Source organism: Rhinolophus hipposideros (assembly GCF_964194185.1).
Source record: "Rhinolophus hipposideros genome assembly, chromosome: 4".
NCBI classification, from domain to species: domain Eukaryota; kingdom Metazoa; phylum Chordata; class Mammalia; order Chiroptera; family Rhinolophidae; genus Rhinolophus; species Rhinolophus hipposideros.
Window position 1 is genome coordinate 35,419,320 of NC_138050.1, and position 15,045 is coordinate 35,434,364.

General features: G+C 35.1%; 1 protein-coding gene across 7 annotated transcripts in view; it reads left to right on the forward strand.

Moving 5' to 3' along the window:
• The first annotated feature begins 8,558 nt into the window (after window positions 1-8,558).
• Window positions 8,559-15,045, forward strand: part of MSR1 (macrophage scavenger receptor 1) — a 251,146-nt gene continuing 244,659 nt past the window's right edge. For 6 of the 7 annotated variants that reach the window (XR_013993184.1, XM_081045698.1, XM_081045697.1 and 3 more), the window contains exon 1: window positions 8,562-8,704. The gene's annotated coding sequence lies outside the window, so the exon portion shown is untranslated. Of the gene's footprint in view, window positions 8,705-15,045 lie in introns of all 7 variants that reach the window. The other variant, XM_081045696.1, reaches the window with a different exon arrangement.

A 15,045-nucleotide genomic window follows, 5' to 3' on the forward strand; every position in this document is an offset into this window, starting at 1 on the left:
AAGCATATCTCATTCATATTACTTATCTAATGAAGAGAAGTAGATGTGACCAATTATGTAAGAACCCACTTATTCATACTGCCCATGCTTCGGTAGAGATAGCATGCCATTTACAAAGTTACCATTGAAATAGTATAAACTATTAAACTTCCACCTCTTAGCAATTAAATTGGAAAAGAAAGAAAGAATAAGTCCTGGACAATGGTGGTTAGTCAGAGAGGGATAATCAGTATTCTTCATTTTTTTTTAAGAGGTTAAAATTTTTTTTGCATATGCGATCCCATTATTTTTAAGTTTACATAGTCAGGTAATAAAACCTTTAATACTATATACTCATCCTTTCAATCTTAGTTCCACAAGGACAATTAGGGTCACACAATTAAGTTTGAGAACTCATCCTAGAAAAAGTGCTGCATACCTCATTGTTGAATATCAGTACGGTCACCTTCGAAGTACTCCCCTTGGGGAGCTATGCACCAACATCAGCACCTAGTCCACCCTTCTTGAGACCATCTGGTTTCTCTACATCAACTTCTACTTGGTTACCTCAAGTGTCATCACCATTGTACTCGTAAGAACTCTGACTTATGTAAACAGCAAAGACATTTAGTGAAAGACAGTCTGGTCCCACCCAAAATCAGTGGGAAGGCTGGAGAACCCAGTTTGAGAAAAGGGCAAGAAGCAAAGTAGGCTAAGCACACAGGTCCAAAGCCTCTTTCACTTCATGATGATGTTCACAGCACCTGCAGCATAGGATTCTTGATAATAAATCTTCCTTTGAACTTTTATTCCTACCACTGCTATGAATCATTTCTGACCTATCCTAACATCTTTGTCTTATGTTCTCAAGACTCAAAACTGAGGCAGGATTAAGTCATTAGCCTGGCTAAGTCATAGCCTGCACTCCAGTTTTCAAGGGGCAGGAAGAGAGAGATGCTGGAGCTTGTATTTCAGGGATCCTGCCACCCAAAAGATACTCACAATGGAGAATTTACCAGAAAGATTCAAAAGGCCCACTTCAATCATCATTATCACATTCACGATAGTACAGTGTTGCAAATAATGATTAGTTAACAAAATGGTTGGGTTCTAATTCAAACTCAGTATTTACCATTCTCATGATCTTGGCTAAGGGTATTACTTTTCTGAGACTTTGTTTCCTCGTAACGATGGTAAATGTTGAGACAAGTGTAATCAGTGTGCCACCAGATGACTGGCAGAGCCATATAAGACGATTTCAGTGGTTGCTTCTGCTGCTGACACATTGAAAACTCATTAGCAGCAATATTCAGATCGTCTTTGTTGAGATCAGGAGTCACTTCCATCTTTATCACAAGATTACTTTGTATAAGTGGTAGCTGGGAGAAGAGACTGATTGGTTTTCACCAGAGAAGTTCATCTTGTCAACCAGATTATTAGATGAACTTGGGCCAAGACACTCATTGAGCGTCCAGTACGGCATGAGTTCTGAGCCTCTATTTCACAAGAGCCGATAAGTCACCTGAGTATACTGCTTCAGGGTCCTCTGGAGATAGCATCACAGAAATTTACAATATAGTCCTTGTTATCAACTAAATTGTTTTCTCCCAAAATTCATGATAAAGCCCGAAGTGCTAGTACCTGAGAATGTAACTGTACTTAGACACAGAGCCTTGAAAGCTATGAGTAAGGTAAAATGAAGCCTTAGTCCAATATGACAGATGTCTTTACAAGAAGAGAAAATTTGAGTACATAAAGAGATAACGGGAGTGTGAGGAAAGGGACAACTATGTGAAGAAGAAGCAAAAGGGCAGCCAATTGCAAGTCAAGGAAATAGGCCTCAGGAGAAATCAAGCCTGCTGATACCTAGACCTTGGACTTCAATCTCCAGAACTGTGAGAATAAATCCCTATTGTTTAAATAACCCAGTAGTATTTTGAATGGCTGCTGTAGAAAAACAATATAGTCCTGTGTTAGTTTTCTGCTGGTACAATAACAACTTAACACAAACTTAATGGCTTAAAAGGGCACAAGCTTGTTTTCTTATAGTTCTATAGGTTAGATATCCAAAATGGATCAAACTGAACTAAAATCAAGTGTTGGCAGGGCTGCATTATTTTCTGGATGCTCTAGGGGAAATCGGTGCTTGCCTTTTTCAGGTTCTAGAGGGCACCCACAGTCTTTAAGCTGTGGCCTCCTTTCTTCATTGCCAAAGCCAACAACCTTGTATCTCTCTGGCCATTCTTCCACAATCACATCAATTTTTCTGACACTTCTGCTTTCCTCTTCTACATTTCAGGATCCTGGTTATTACATTGGACCTACTCAGATACTCCAGAATAATCTTCGTATTTTAATGTCAGGTGATTGGCAAACTTAATTCCATGTGCAATGTTAATTCCCCTCTGCCTTGTAACATAGCAATTGTTCTGGGAATTAAAAGATGGATATCTTTCTAGGGGAGGGTATTATTCTGCTTGCCACAAGTCCTATCACCAGGTTTCTGGGTTGTTCCTCCAGGGGCTCATCACTCAAAATGTACTGGATGGGTTAACTATTGCTGTTCTGGAACTGTGTAAGATATCAAAATCCCTGCAATGATGAGAGTTAGGTGTCTGCCTACCAGACCCAGAAATTTTCAGCTTATATAGGTCAAGTAGTTCCTTAAGAGGCCACCAAACATTCCTAGACCATAAATGTTTATTTTATATCTGGACAATTAATATAAAGAATTAACTGTCCTTCTTTCACAAATCTTCTGCTTGCTATCCATTTGCCAAACCAAATCGGAAGCCAGAGGTCAAGGGAGCCATTTATTTTAGTCCAAAAAGATTAGCCTCTTGGGGAAAACAGTAGGGTGGAGAGTAGGAGGGTGGAGAGTAGGATCTGGAGTAGTCAATGAGAAAATGTCAAGCCCACCATCTGTCACCATCGAATCCATTGTCAAGTTCCATTCAATTTGCCTTTTAATATCTCTATCCACTTCTCCCTATTACCACTGACACCACTTTAGTCCAAATTGCCATCAACTTTTCCCTGCATTAGTACTTTAAATTCCTAGTTTACTTGCCCTTACTCTAACTCCCACCTCTAATTTATTCTCCACATCGCTTGGCAAACAGAGTCAACTTTCAAAGTCCAAATGTGTCTCCTTCATCTCACCTCAAAATCATTAATGTCTTTCCACTGCTCTTAAGATAAAGAAAAATCTCAATCCAATGGCCTTCTACCTAACTCTCCTTCTTATCTGGAACCTGGCTTGCCACCTGTTGCTTCTTTAGCTCCAGCCACATTGTCTTGCTTTGATCTGTGATGCTATTCATGTTCTTGCCTCCTTCAGGAATGTTCTCCACCCAAAATGTTCTCTTTCTTTTCAGCAATTCAGCTTCCGGTCCTTCTTTGGATGATGTCCTTTTCTGAGTTCCCCCACTGAGCAGGTGTGCGATATTGCCTTTTCGCCTCACTGCACACACCGCTCTCCTGTTTTCACTGTCTTTTCTGTACCCTCGAGGGGCTGTCAGGAGCTGCATTGCTCAGAATCACCTTCACTATATGGTTCCTGGCTAGAGTTCATCAATGAGTGATGTTCTCAAGGTATTGGGGAGGCAAAAGAGAAAGAGCCCTTTAGTCCATGAAAGCCATTACAGGCAGATCGAACAGCAAAAGCCAGATTTCAAGTTTGGAAGCACTCCTGGAAATCATCAGCAGTAGCTTCTGAAGATATTATGAGAGAAAATAGAGAAGTATCAATAAATAATGATGTATGTTCACGAAACCTAAGTACCCACGTGGCATAGTGGAAAGAACATCATAGGATATAGATTTTAGTTCATGCTTTGTCACGGTCCTGGTGACCCTAGATAATTTTTTGAAGAGTCTCCAAGTTCTCTCATTTTAAAATGAAGAGCTTTTGCTATTAGGAAAAAAAGGATACAAAGCATGTGAAATTGCTATCAAATAAATGATATCCACTTTGCTACAATTCCCTTGGCTGAAGTGTAAGTCCTCTTCTCTTCCTGAGCCCCTAGGCTGACATCCTGTAATGATTCCAGGAGACTTCTGGGTAGGAATTTGTTTAATGAATTTTGTTCAGGCTTAAATTAATTAACACATTTACCACTTTTAAGCATATTTAAACTGCAAGGGTCTGTCAACTTTAATTCTGAAGCCGAGCTTCCCTGAACTCAGTGCAATGTGAATTCATGTTTTTAAAATATCACTTGAAAACGAGGTCACTTTTACTTTTTTCTTAATTGTGTCTTTTTAGTAAGGCATGAATCACAAGGGAAGGGTGAATTGTTCATGTTGCTTTGGGGAGCAGCTGAGCTTGCAAGGAAATTAGTCACTAGTATTCTGTACAAGTTCTACCCTCCCTACCTCTCTAACTCCAAGGAGTGTGACTTTTGGGTCCTGCTGTACACTTTCCTGCCTTTTAACATGCCTTGTAATTTTGTGGTGAAAGCTAGAAATGATATTATATATCAGGTAAATAAGAACTGTGGTAAATCGGCCTTAGGGTGAGATTTTATGATAAGCTGGCTAGGAGTTAGGCTGTGTTTCATGTTTGCTTTAGCTGTAGCTGTCAGAAGCTAAAATTTCCTCTAGTGTCCTTGTTTTTGTCTCTCCTGTGGTCATTGGGGTTTCCCTACCAATTTGCCTTATAAAAGAACCTTGCAACTCTGTTAGCTGTAATCTTCTGTTACCATACTAGAGCCATGCTGATGGGTGGTAAGGGACAAGGAAGGGGAAGTGTTCGATCATTTAGGATTAGATCCGAGTCTTTTGGTGGGCCGAGTCCCTGTACTGTGACTTTCACAAGTGCTTCTTAGCTCCTCCTTTCCTCCCCCCGAACTCCCATTAAGGAGGACCGAAATGAAGCTGGAGTTGGATAATTGCTCTTCAGCTGCCTCAGTGAAATGAGTTTCTTCTGGACAGGAAGATTTTATTATGGAGAATGCTTTGGTTATATTAAAACAATGATTATTTTTCCCCTACCTCTACTAGAGGTACATCGTGATTTTTTTTTTTTTTTTTGGCTGTCGACTGTAAGGAGCTACGGGGATTTCTGGAGGCAAAGCCCTAGAAAGTTTGGGGTTCCCCCAAGACTGCAGCCCCCAGCAATCTCCACCATTCACACTAGTCCTTACTCAGCATCCAGCAAAATGACCATTTAAGTGTTATCACCAGTATATGCTCCGGTTCCATCCAGGCTTATGCTCAGGAAAACTGACCTCAGCTGTGAGTCTCTGTAGTCACCTCACTAAAATTTGGGTGGCAGTTTGCCCTGAGGCCTTAATTCTCTGAAGGCTCCAAGAAAAATCATCGCTTTTCAGTTTGTTCAGCTAATTTTTCTTGTCACAGGGACATGAGTGATGTCTTCCAAGCTCTTTAGATGTCAGGGCTGGAATTAGAAGTCTTCCATGCACTTTCTTTTAAAAACCAACAGTCTAGTATTGTGCATTGATTCTCAAAGAAAAATGAATACACATATTGGTCCCTCCACTCCACCATTAATATTTTATTATAATTTTATGTTAAGACAGAGACATAAATTTAGACCTAAATTCCATAGCTCTGTAATTTTTAAACAACTTTTAAATGCATTTGTAATATATGGTAGATGGATTTTTCCTTTTTATAAGATAATGTATGCCTCTATAAATTTCCATTATTTATTATTTTCTATTAATCTCATCTTATATTGATTTTCATTATCTCCTCAAACTTATATCCATATAAGTTTGAAGAGAAACTCCATGTTTAAGTGATTTGTTTTTCTTAATCCTTTTTTTCTGCGTTTCTTATCTGTAGCTTCAAACACAAAACACATGAGGAAATGATATGTATGCTAACTAAGCAAAAGTAATAATCCAATAATGCATTTGTAAAATGAATTTTAAAAATCCTACAAAAATACTAAAACTTTAATCAGAAACATCAATTTAAGACTGTGTGGGTAACCAAGACAGTATTGCTAGGCTTAATAGAAGCAAGACACTGCTTAGTTCTGATACTATATTTAGTTTGTTTCTGTATTTTAACTTCAATAATATTTATGTAGGAAACTTCTGTATAAAACGTATAAAATGTTATTGATAACATTAAGGTTTTTATTTTTTTCTGCTTACGATCATCAAACGATGCAATTTTTCAATATCAACTTTGATGAGGTATGTTTTGATAGTTATGTGAATGCATTATATTCACATAGATGTATCCATTGCAACATTATTAAAACTTGTATTTTAATCACTATCTATACTTAATCTTAGCCAAAAGGCCAAGAAGATTTAAATCACTATCTAATTATTGCTTTGAGTTCAGAATATGAAAAACAAAATATTATCTTTGCAAATTTAACACATCAATATGTGGTATCATTACCTTATAACTAACGACCTATTACAATTTTAGGCATACAAAAGTATCGCTTAATGAAGGTAAATTACATCTTCCTTTGTGATCAGCATGCATACTTTTACCACAGTGAGCCCGATGAGACTCAAGTCAGTTCTTCCATCCCATTTCTTTATTTGACTGTGAAACTTATTTGAACACTTATTTGAATAATGTTATATAGCCTTCACTCTAGACATGTAGGTCCACAAACAACAAAAAATAAGTCATTGGAATCCCATGGCAGTAAATGATAGTAAAGCCACTCTGCAGATGATCTGGAATGTGCCATGTTTATATATTTTTTTCAATATAACATTTCTGACAGAGACCCCTGATAATACACACACTGATCTAGATTGAGACAAATGTTTATTTCGCCGAGTTTTGAAGGCAGATTTAACTGGGATTGCATACCAGCTCCAATGACTCATAGCTCCTTGCTCTTGGCAAGTTTGCTTAATACCTCTAAGCCACAATTTCTTAATCAGGAAAATGATCTGGCAAAGTTGCTGCGAAATCAAGTGAAACAATGAATATAAAGGCCCAACTCCTTAGACATCCCCTCTGTTTTTTATTAATTCATCATTAGCTTGACTTGAATATATTTTCTACCCGGTTGTCTAGTAAGGCATCTTACATACGAGTATAGTTAACACCTAAGAGATTATATCATGTAATGTAATATATACTATATTATTTATACGCACACATACAAAAAGAAACAGAGGGCTTTTTTTTTTTTAATGAACAATTAGATTTTCAAAGGATGTGGAAGTAATCATATAGAGAAGTGGTTAGCATTGTGGAAGTAAAGACATATACATAACAATATTGCAGAGCCATTCTAGAAATAAAGCCTACTCTGACAGAAATAAACCTCATTAGGATAGAATTTTGGAAATTTGCTGTCTTAGTTTGTTATTCCCAGTCTGACTTTTCTAATCACGTAGTCTTGACAGGGGTATTCAAATTTAAGGTTTTTAAACTCCAGATTTTTTAAAGACCCCTAAAGGACCTTGTTTTCTTTATATATATATAAATATATATATAAAGTCAGAGGTACATACAAACAATTACAAAGCAAATAGTGTTCTGATGTTAGTCTAAGTTCCTCTTCACCAAGAATTTGGTGATACATTTAGCATGGTTAAGGAATATCCTCGTAGCTGTTATGCAGATGAAGTCAGGATCCACTTCAGTAATCCTCCTGGTCCAAAGTTACCTGGCTGGCACTCTCACTGCTTGCTTCAGTGCCCCTGTTACTACTGCTATTGCTATTAGTGTTTAAGAATTTCTGAGTGTTAGTGTTCCTTTTTTCCTCTCAAACACAGTGCGGAATTCCTGCTTTCTTTCTACCAGGGATATTGCCTTCTGAGATAACAGTGCTCTGTGGTGCTCAAGGGCATGGCAAGATTTTTTTGGCCATCGATGGTGTGAAATATTATCCCTTCCTGTTTAAAGCACCAAAAAGTGCCTACAAGATATAAACTAAATACCTTTCCCCAGAAGAATTAACTATAACAATTAGCTATAATATATGCTTTTTATGTGTGTCATACTGGGATTTGTTGAAAGTGGTCAAATAAGTGAGATGAAAAGTGTAAACTCTGACAGGGTAGTAGAAGGTGACGGATACTTCTTTCTTCTGACTCCATGCCTCAGACTCCTTTCCTCCACTGTGTTTCTGGGGAAATAAACAGCTGGTTACTAGTTGCTTAAAAGGGATCTGTAGATAATGCTAACATTAGTATAGGTAGAGCTGCAGTGAGCATTATTGGATTATTCCTTTTGCTTAGTTAGCATACATATCCTTTTCTCATGTGTTTTGTGCTTGAAGCTACAGATAAGAAATGCAGAAAAAAGGATTAAGAAAAACAAATCACTTAAACATGGAGTTTCTCTTCAAACTTCTATAGATATAAGTTTGAGAAGATAATGAAAATCAATATGAGATTAATAGAAAATAATAGATAATGGGAATTTATAGAGGCATACATATCTTATAAAAAGGAAAAAAAATCCATCTACCATATGTTATACGCCCTGTTATAATAACCCCATTTTTTTTTCATCTTACTTCTCTTTTTTTTTTGTAATGTCCTAGTTTGGAGGAGGAATGAGTTATCTGACAAATTTAGATTTTGCAGACTTGTACTTTGGTGAGAGTATTATTGAAATGCATTGTTAAGAAAGATTTTCAACACTCAGTGTGTCATTTCCTTTCTTCATGTATCAGATGCTGAAATACTGTGTGATAAAGATTTTAAGTTTCAATTGTAAATAGAGGGAAGTGGATAAATCAGTTCAGCCGTCTTTAGGACAAACGGTAAAATAAGTTTATTTTAATGTTCTTCAAAAAATTGCTTCTATTGTTTATGTGTGTCTGCTCTATGTGTGTGTATGTGATATGTGATATATATATATATATATATATATATATATATATATATATGTGTGTGTGTGTGTATATATATATATATATTCAATAATTTCTGGTATAATTTTTTAATCCTATTACTAATAATTTGGTTTGGTTGTTTAAATGGTAAAAAGTAGAGATTTTTGTTTTTGCTAGGTTTTCCATGAGTGAAAAATGTATATGTGTGCATAGATATGTATGAAACATACTAAATACTTTGTAGGTTTAAACTAGTGAGAAATTTTTGGCATATAATTGTGTATATTTTGATTATTGGCTTAATTCAAAACATGATTAAACATATTTTAATTAGTCTCATTTCCTTAATTTTCATATTAGACTTTTGGCTTTAACTTAATACCTTTTTTTTACCTTTACTTATCATATAGGAAATATTGGTTGTGCATTTATATATGCACATCACTGAACTAGATGTAGGGAAGAGATACAAAAGTAAAATGAAGTCACTGTCTTCAGGAAGTTCATGATCTAAAACAAATATATAATTTGAGCACCTTAATATGACATAAAATAAAATGTAAATCTATAATTTGAGTACCTTAAGTAGTGTGAAAATACTACAGTTAACTACTATGGAAACATAAGGTCAAAATTACTACAAAGGGAGATGGGACTATTAAAAAACATCTTCATGGATTTGTTCAAATTTAGGTTCATCTTGAAGAATGGGTAAGATTTACGTAGCATAGAATGGGGGTTAGCATTTTCATGGGCAATGTGAGAACAGTGATAGGAAAGCCATGGAATGGGATTGTACATGTTTTATGCAGTAATTAGGAGCTGATATTCTGGAAGTACACTGCCCACATTCAAATCCAAGCTTCTCCATTCCCTAGTTCTGTAACATTAACTAGTTAAACATCTCAGGTCTTGGTTCTCTAGCTGTTGTGAGGATAAAATAATTGTATATTTTTTTAAAAAATTGGTATTTTAAAATAATGACTCATCTGTTGATGATTGTGTACCAGACAATTTACAAAAATTATTTTTAATTCTTATAATAATTTTTTAAAGTGATATTGTAATCATGTTTTACATATATAAAGAAACTGCGATCAAATAAGTTATTTGTGAAAGGTCATGGCTAGGAAATGGCACAGTCAATATTTAAACCTAGACTTCATATTCAAAAATTGATGCGCTTTTCTTCTTCACTACCAAGGATGAGCATCAATAGTATCAGGCGCAATATATGTTTCCGTTTTTTACCTTATCTCTTTTATGGACACAGTTTTTAACAGCAGAGCTATTGATTTCACAAATATGTTAATGTTATTTTCATTTATATATTTTTGAACTATTCATACAAAATCAGATTTTTTTTATTTTTAAATAAAAATAAATAAGTTTACAAAGTTATTATTTAACCCGAATCTTACAGATGAAATTAACCTTAAACATTTGATGACAAATCTGAAATAGGAAACAGTCTAAGAAGGAAAAATGTGCACAACATGTATATTACATATAGTTTATTCATACCTGTGAAACGAAGGAGCCTGTGAGGATGGATAACCAATTGATATGAATAAACAAAACAAAAGAAGAAAAACAAATAATAAAAATATCTCAACACTAATAACAAAAAATGCAAATAAAACTTCCTTGGAGGTATCATTTAACTCTTATCAAAATCTAAATGCTTCTAAAATAAACATTAGTACTGAATAGTAGTGAATTTGGTTGAAAATTGCCATAGTCACATATGACTGGAAACTTTATAAAATTGTGTGATCTTTTTGAAGAGTAGTCAAGCAGTAGACACCAAGGAATTTAAAATATTTTTCCTGTTAACTGATAATTCAACATATGGTGAATAATCCCAAAGAAATATCTCAAAATAATACAGATACATTATGAAAATATTTACATTATCATCTATATTAGTAAGATGTTGCCCTCCAAAGAAGAGGGGACACATTTTTTTTTTAAAAATTACATTATAAGAAAATGGTCACATGAATAGGTACATTTATTCGATGAGTTATTATCTAGCCCATCATTTTAAATTTAAAAAATAATTTGGAGTATAAAAATGATATGATTTTAAAGGACATGTATAAGACCGAATGATAATACTCACTATAAATCAGCAATGTAACATAGATATGTAGGTACAAAGACTCAAATTTCATATGAAAAATGAAAGGATTTTTTCATATATGAAGGGCAATGAGATAAGATAACAGAAATTTTGCTCCAATTTATCTCTGATATTGTTATAACTTTTTAATATAATGTTATATAATGTTTAACATAGTAAAAACATCAAGGGTATGTTTCCAAACAAATTAACATTGAAATTCTTTCGTATGGTTTTCCTATTGTAGCCTCTGTAAACTTTTCACCCACCTTATAAAAAGCTGATATTGCAGAGATGTGTTTCACTTCTCATGAGAACGTGCTTTTAATAGATTGTACAAACTAAGAAGATTTCACAGTCCTCTGTCAGTGAATTGACATTTGGTTAAAATTGTAACTTATGTGAAATTGCTTTTTCTCTTAACTTTGGAAATGACATTTAAAGGCCCATTTGAATTGTGCAAATTGTTCATTGGCTGCTGTTGAAACTTCACATGCGTATGTTCTTTAACATTACTAAAAAAATTACACTAATAATAATAATACTAGTAAAGAAGTATAGTAATCTAGTAAGTCTAATGAATGCCTTTGAGGCAAAGTAGGAACTTCAGAGATGAAACATTTTGTTTCACACACAATTCAGAGAAAAACCTTTTATTTCCCAATGTATAATAGAACTTCTAAAATTTCCACGTTAGTGAAATGCAAACTTTTCTTGAGGCATAACCCCCAGTTAAGAAACCTTGTCATCTTCCAAAAAATATTGTCTTTTCATTTGTGAAATTTTTATAATGTATTTATGTATGTAATGGGTACCAACCAAGAGCCAGGAACTCTCTAGTCATTGAACAAAAGAGATAAAAATTCCTGCATCATGGATGTAACTTGGGTGAAAGGAGACAGACAATAGACAAGATAAATAAAGAAAAATTATTTCAAATTAGTGATAAGTTCTAGAGGAAAAATATAAATCAAACCAGGAATGAAAACAGGAAGTGAGAAAGGTGGGTTGCAATTTTAAATTTGAGGATTAAGAAATGTTTGTCGGAGCGAGTGAAGTTTTAATCAGGACCTGAGTGAGATGGGAAGGTGTTCACAAGTTTTCAGTACTGGAGTGACAGGATATGACTTACTATGTAAAAGGAACACGCTAGAGGCAGTGTGGAGACTAAATAAAATGGAAGGAGTAAGAGTTAAGCTGAGAGACTGATTAGGGAGCTTTTAAAATAGTCCGGCTGAGAAAAATGATGGGGCTCGAACCAGGATGGTAGTAGGAAAAGCGATGAGAAGCTGCCAGTTTCTGATTAGGTTTGAAAACAAATCAGTAAGATCTGACAATAGATTGCAAATGGAGGATGAGACAAGAAAGCCCCTTAGGTTTGGGCCATATATAAGAAATCCAAGTAGTGATGTCCTTAGGCAGTTGCATATACAGATCTGGAGTCAAGAGGAGAGGTCTGGGCAGGAAATACAGAAGTAAGAGTCATCAGACTTACGGATTGTATTTAAAGCAATGAGCTTAGTGAGAACACTAAGGGAGTGAATAAAGTTAGAAATGAGATAAGAACAGAGACCTGGCTCAATGTTAACAAGTTGGAGATAAGGAGAGATAAGCAGAAAAAAATAAAACTCCCTTCATTATACTTATCTTAGTGCAATCTTCAGTATCTCTTCTCAACAGAAAAAGAGTGTGGCCAGATCTCTGGCATACACTCAAGGACTTTCATTTTTATACATTTACTTTTCCTTGATCTCTCAAGAATCTGCTTCTGTCTCTACCACACAAGTAAAACAGCTCAAATTGCCTGTAGCAGGTTATGGATGTCCTTGCGCCTTGACATTCCTTTTGCTTTCCCATGATTCTGACTTGTTCTACCATAGTGTCCAAGGTTCTTCCTCATCTTTAATACTGATTCTTCTTCCTTTACTTGCTCATTAAATATATTTGTTCCAAGTTTATGTCCCCCCATATTTTTTCCCTGAGAAATATTTCCTGTTTGATTTTTTCTCCTATTTATTGTTAAAGTGTTACAGTTTTATGATGCAACATAAATTCCTTTCATTTCCTTCTCTTTCTTAATACCTATTCAATTCTCCCCTTGATTCCCAACCTCGTTGCTACTATCCAAGATACCTGGCTAGGGTAGAGAAAAATGAGCTGAAATTAAAAAAAACACATCTGAGATAGAGTGGAAGGAATGGCTCTGAGGAAGTCAGGAGTGGCTCTGCAATCAGATGTGGGTCTAGTGGGTGAGAATGATCTAGAATAAAGCCCTTGCCTCTTGTTAAAGTGAGCATGCTTTGCCAACATCTCTGTATTGCCTTTATATCTACTGCATCATGCATGTTTTACTACAAAAAAAAAAGAAAAAATAATAAATGATTATAATGAACAGATAATATAAATGGATGATATGCCAACATAAGAAAAACCTGGAAAAAAGAGAGGTTGATGTGGAAAATACACCATTGTAGTTAGTTGTATTATTAAAAAAAAAAATGGTTCTGAGACATGGGATCTTAGCTGGATATATTGGTTTGGTCAGTATGCAGGCAGTAGTTCAAGCCGTGGAAGAGGATAAGATTCTCAGAAGGGTATGGAAACTAAGAACACAAAACAGGAACAACAGAAAATGCCAGTAATCCTATGACAGCACCATGTGTATTAACTTAATCTTTTTTTTTTTTGAAAAAAGATACCAATATTTCATACAGCTCATGATTAACCAACCTCTGTTACACACTGCCCCAGTAAACAAACTAAACTTCCCGTGGTACACTGAGGGGAATATTTTTCATTCATCATTCCACTGAACAGATTTTAGTGTGCATCTTCCTTCCAGCCCGCTACTCCTGTCAGGGGTTTTATACAGCCTGTGTAGGGTCATTTAGGCTAATCCACTTGTAGACATTAATTAGAGTGTTTTCTTTTGTAAAGTTTTAATAAATCTACACAAAGAAACCATAATTTGAAATGCAGTAATCTGCAAATGTTTATTATCATCTTTATAAGTCCAAAAAAGATAGATCAAAGCTTAGAGACCTAAAGAAACACAAGTTTGAGCTTAAATTCTATTTCAGGTGAAAGGGAAATAATAAAAATATTTAATGGACACATACATATTTTATTACTAGTAATATAAAACAGGTCACTACTGCCAAAACAAAGAATAATTTTTTACTTAATTTGTATAGGTATATTTTCCTCATTTTTTTAAAAAACTGCATATCCCTCTAAGTTAAAGACCATATTCCCCAATCATTTTGGGTATCAAAGCACTTGTTCATCAAATGTTTCTAGGTAAGGAATGTAGCAAATGGTTTTTTGAAATTGTTCCCTACTATTTTCACCAGGACCTATTTGTTTAAATTGCATCACACTGTTAGCTAAAACAGTCAAGATAAAACAGGAATCCAGATAGATGTTTCAAGGTATCTGGACTGTTCATTTTTGCTATTGTGCCTTTTGCCTTTGTCAAAAAATCATTGCCAAGACCTGTGTCAAGGAGCTTACCACCTACCATATGTTGTTTCAGGTCTTAGATTTGAGTCTTAAGTCATTTTGAGGTAATTTTGGTGTATGGTGTAATGTAGTATGTAGAGGTACATGTTCAATATTCTATTTTGGATAGGTTGGAAAAGCAAGATCAATTTATGCAATCAAAGTGAAAGAAGAAACTCATGAGTAGGACACCTTCAGCTACATGGCTCTTTGGCCTCTGCTGGGCCCTCTGCCCAGAACTCCTGCTTCCATAATGCTGATCCTAGTTCCCATGTTCTCCATGTCTTCATGCCCTTTATCATATGTTCCATCCCTGGAATGTTCTCACCCTAAATTTCTTCTCAGCTTTCAAAACTTTGATAATGTGTCATATTTTCTGTGACAACCTGACTACCCACTTTCTCACCTTGACTACCCACTTTCCCACTGCCTTTTGGACTATGTCTGTGCTTTGTATGTAAATATATCGTACTGTCTGGTGATAACTTATAAACATTTTAGTCTTCTGTATTAGTACATAAAATTTTTGGTGGTTGAAAATATTCTATACACATTGATCTTGGCAATTTATTGACTTGCAAAATGCTTGATAAAATGGTGCATAACATAAATTTCTAGGATTGGTCAAATGAAGGGATAGGTT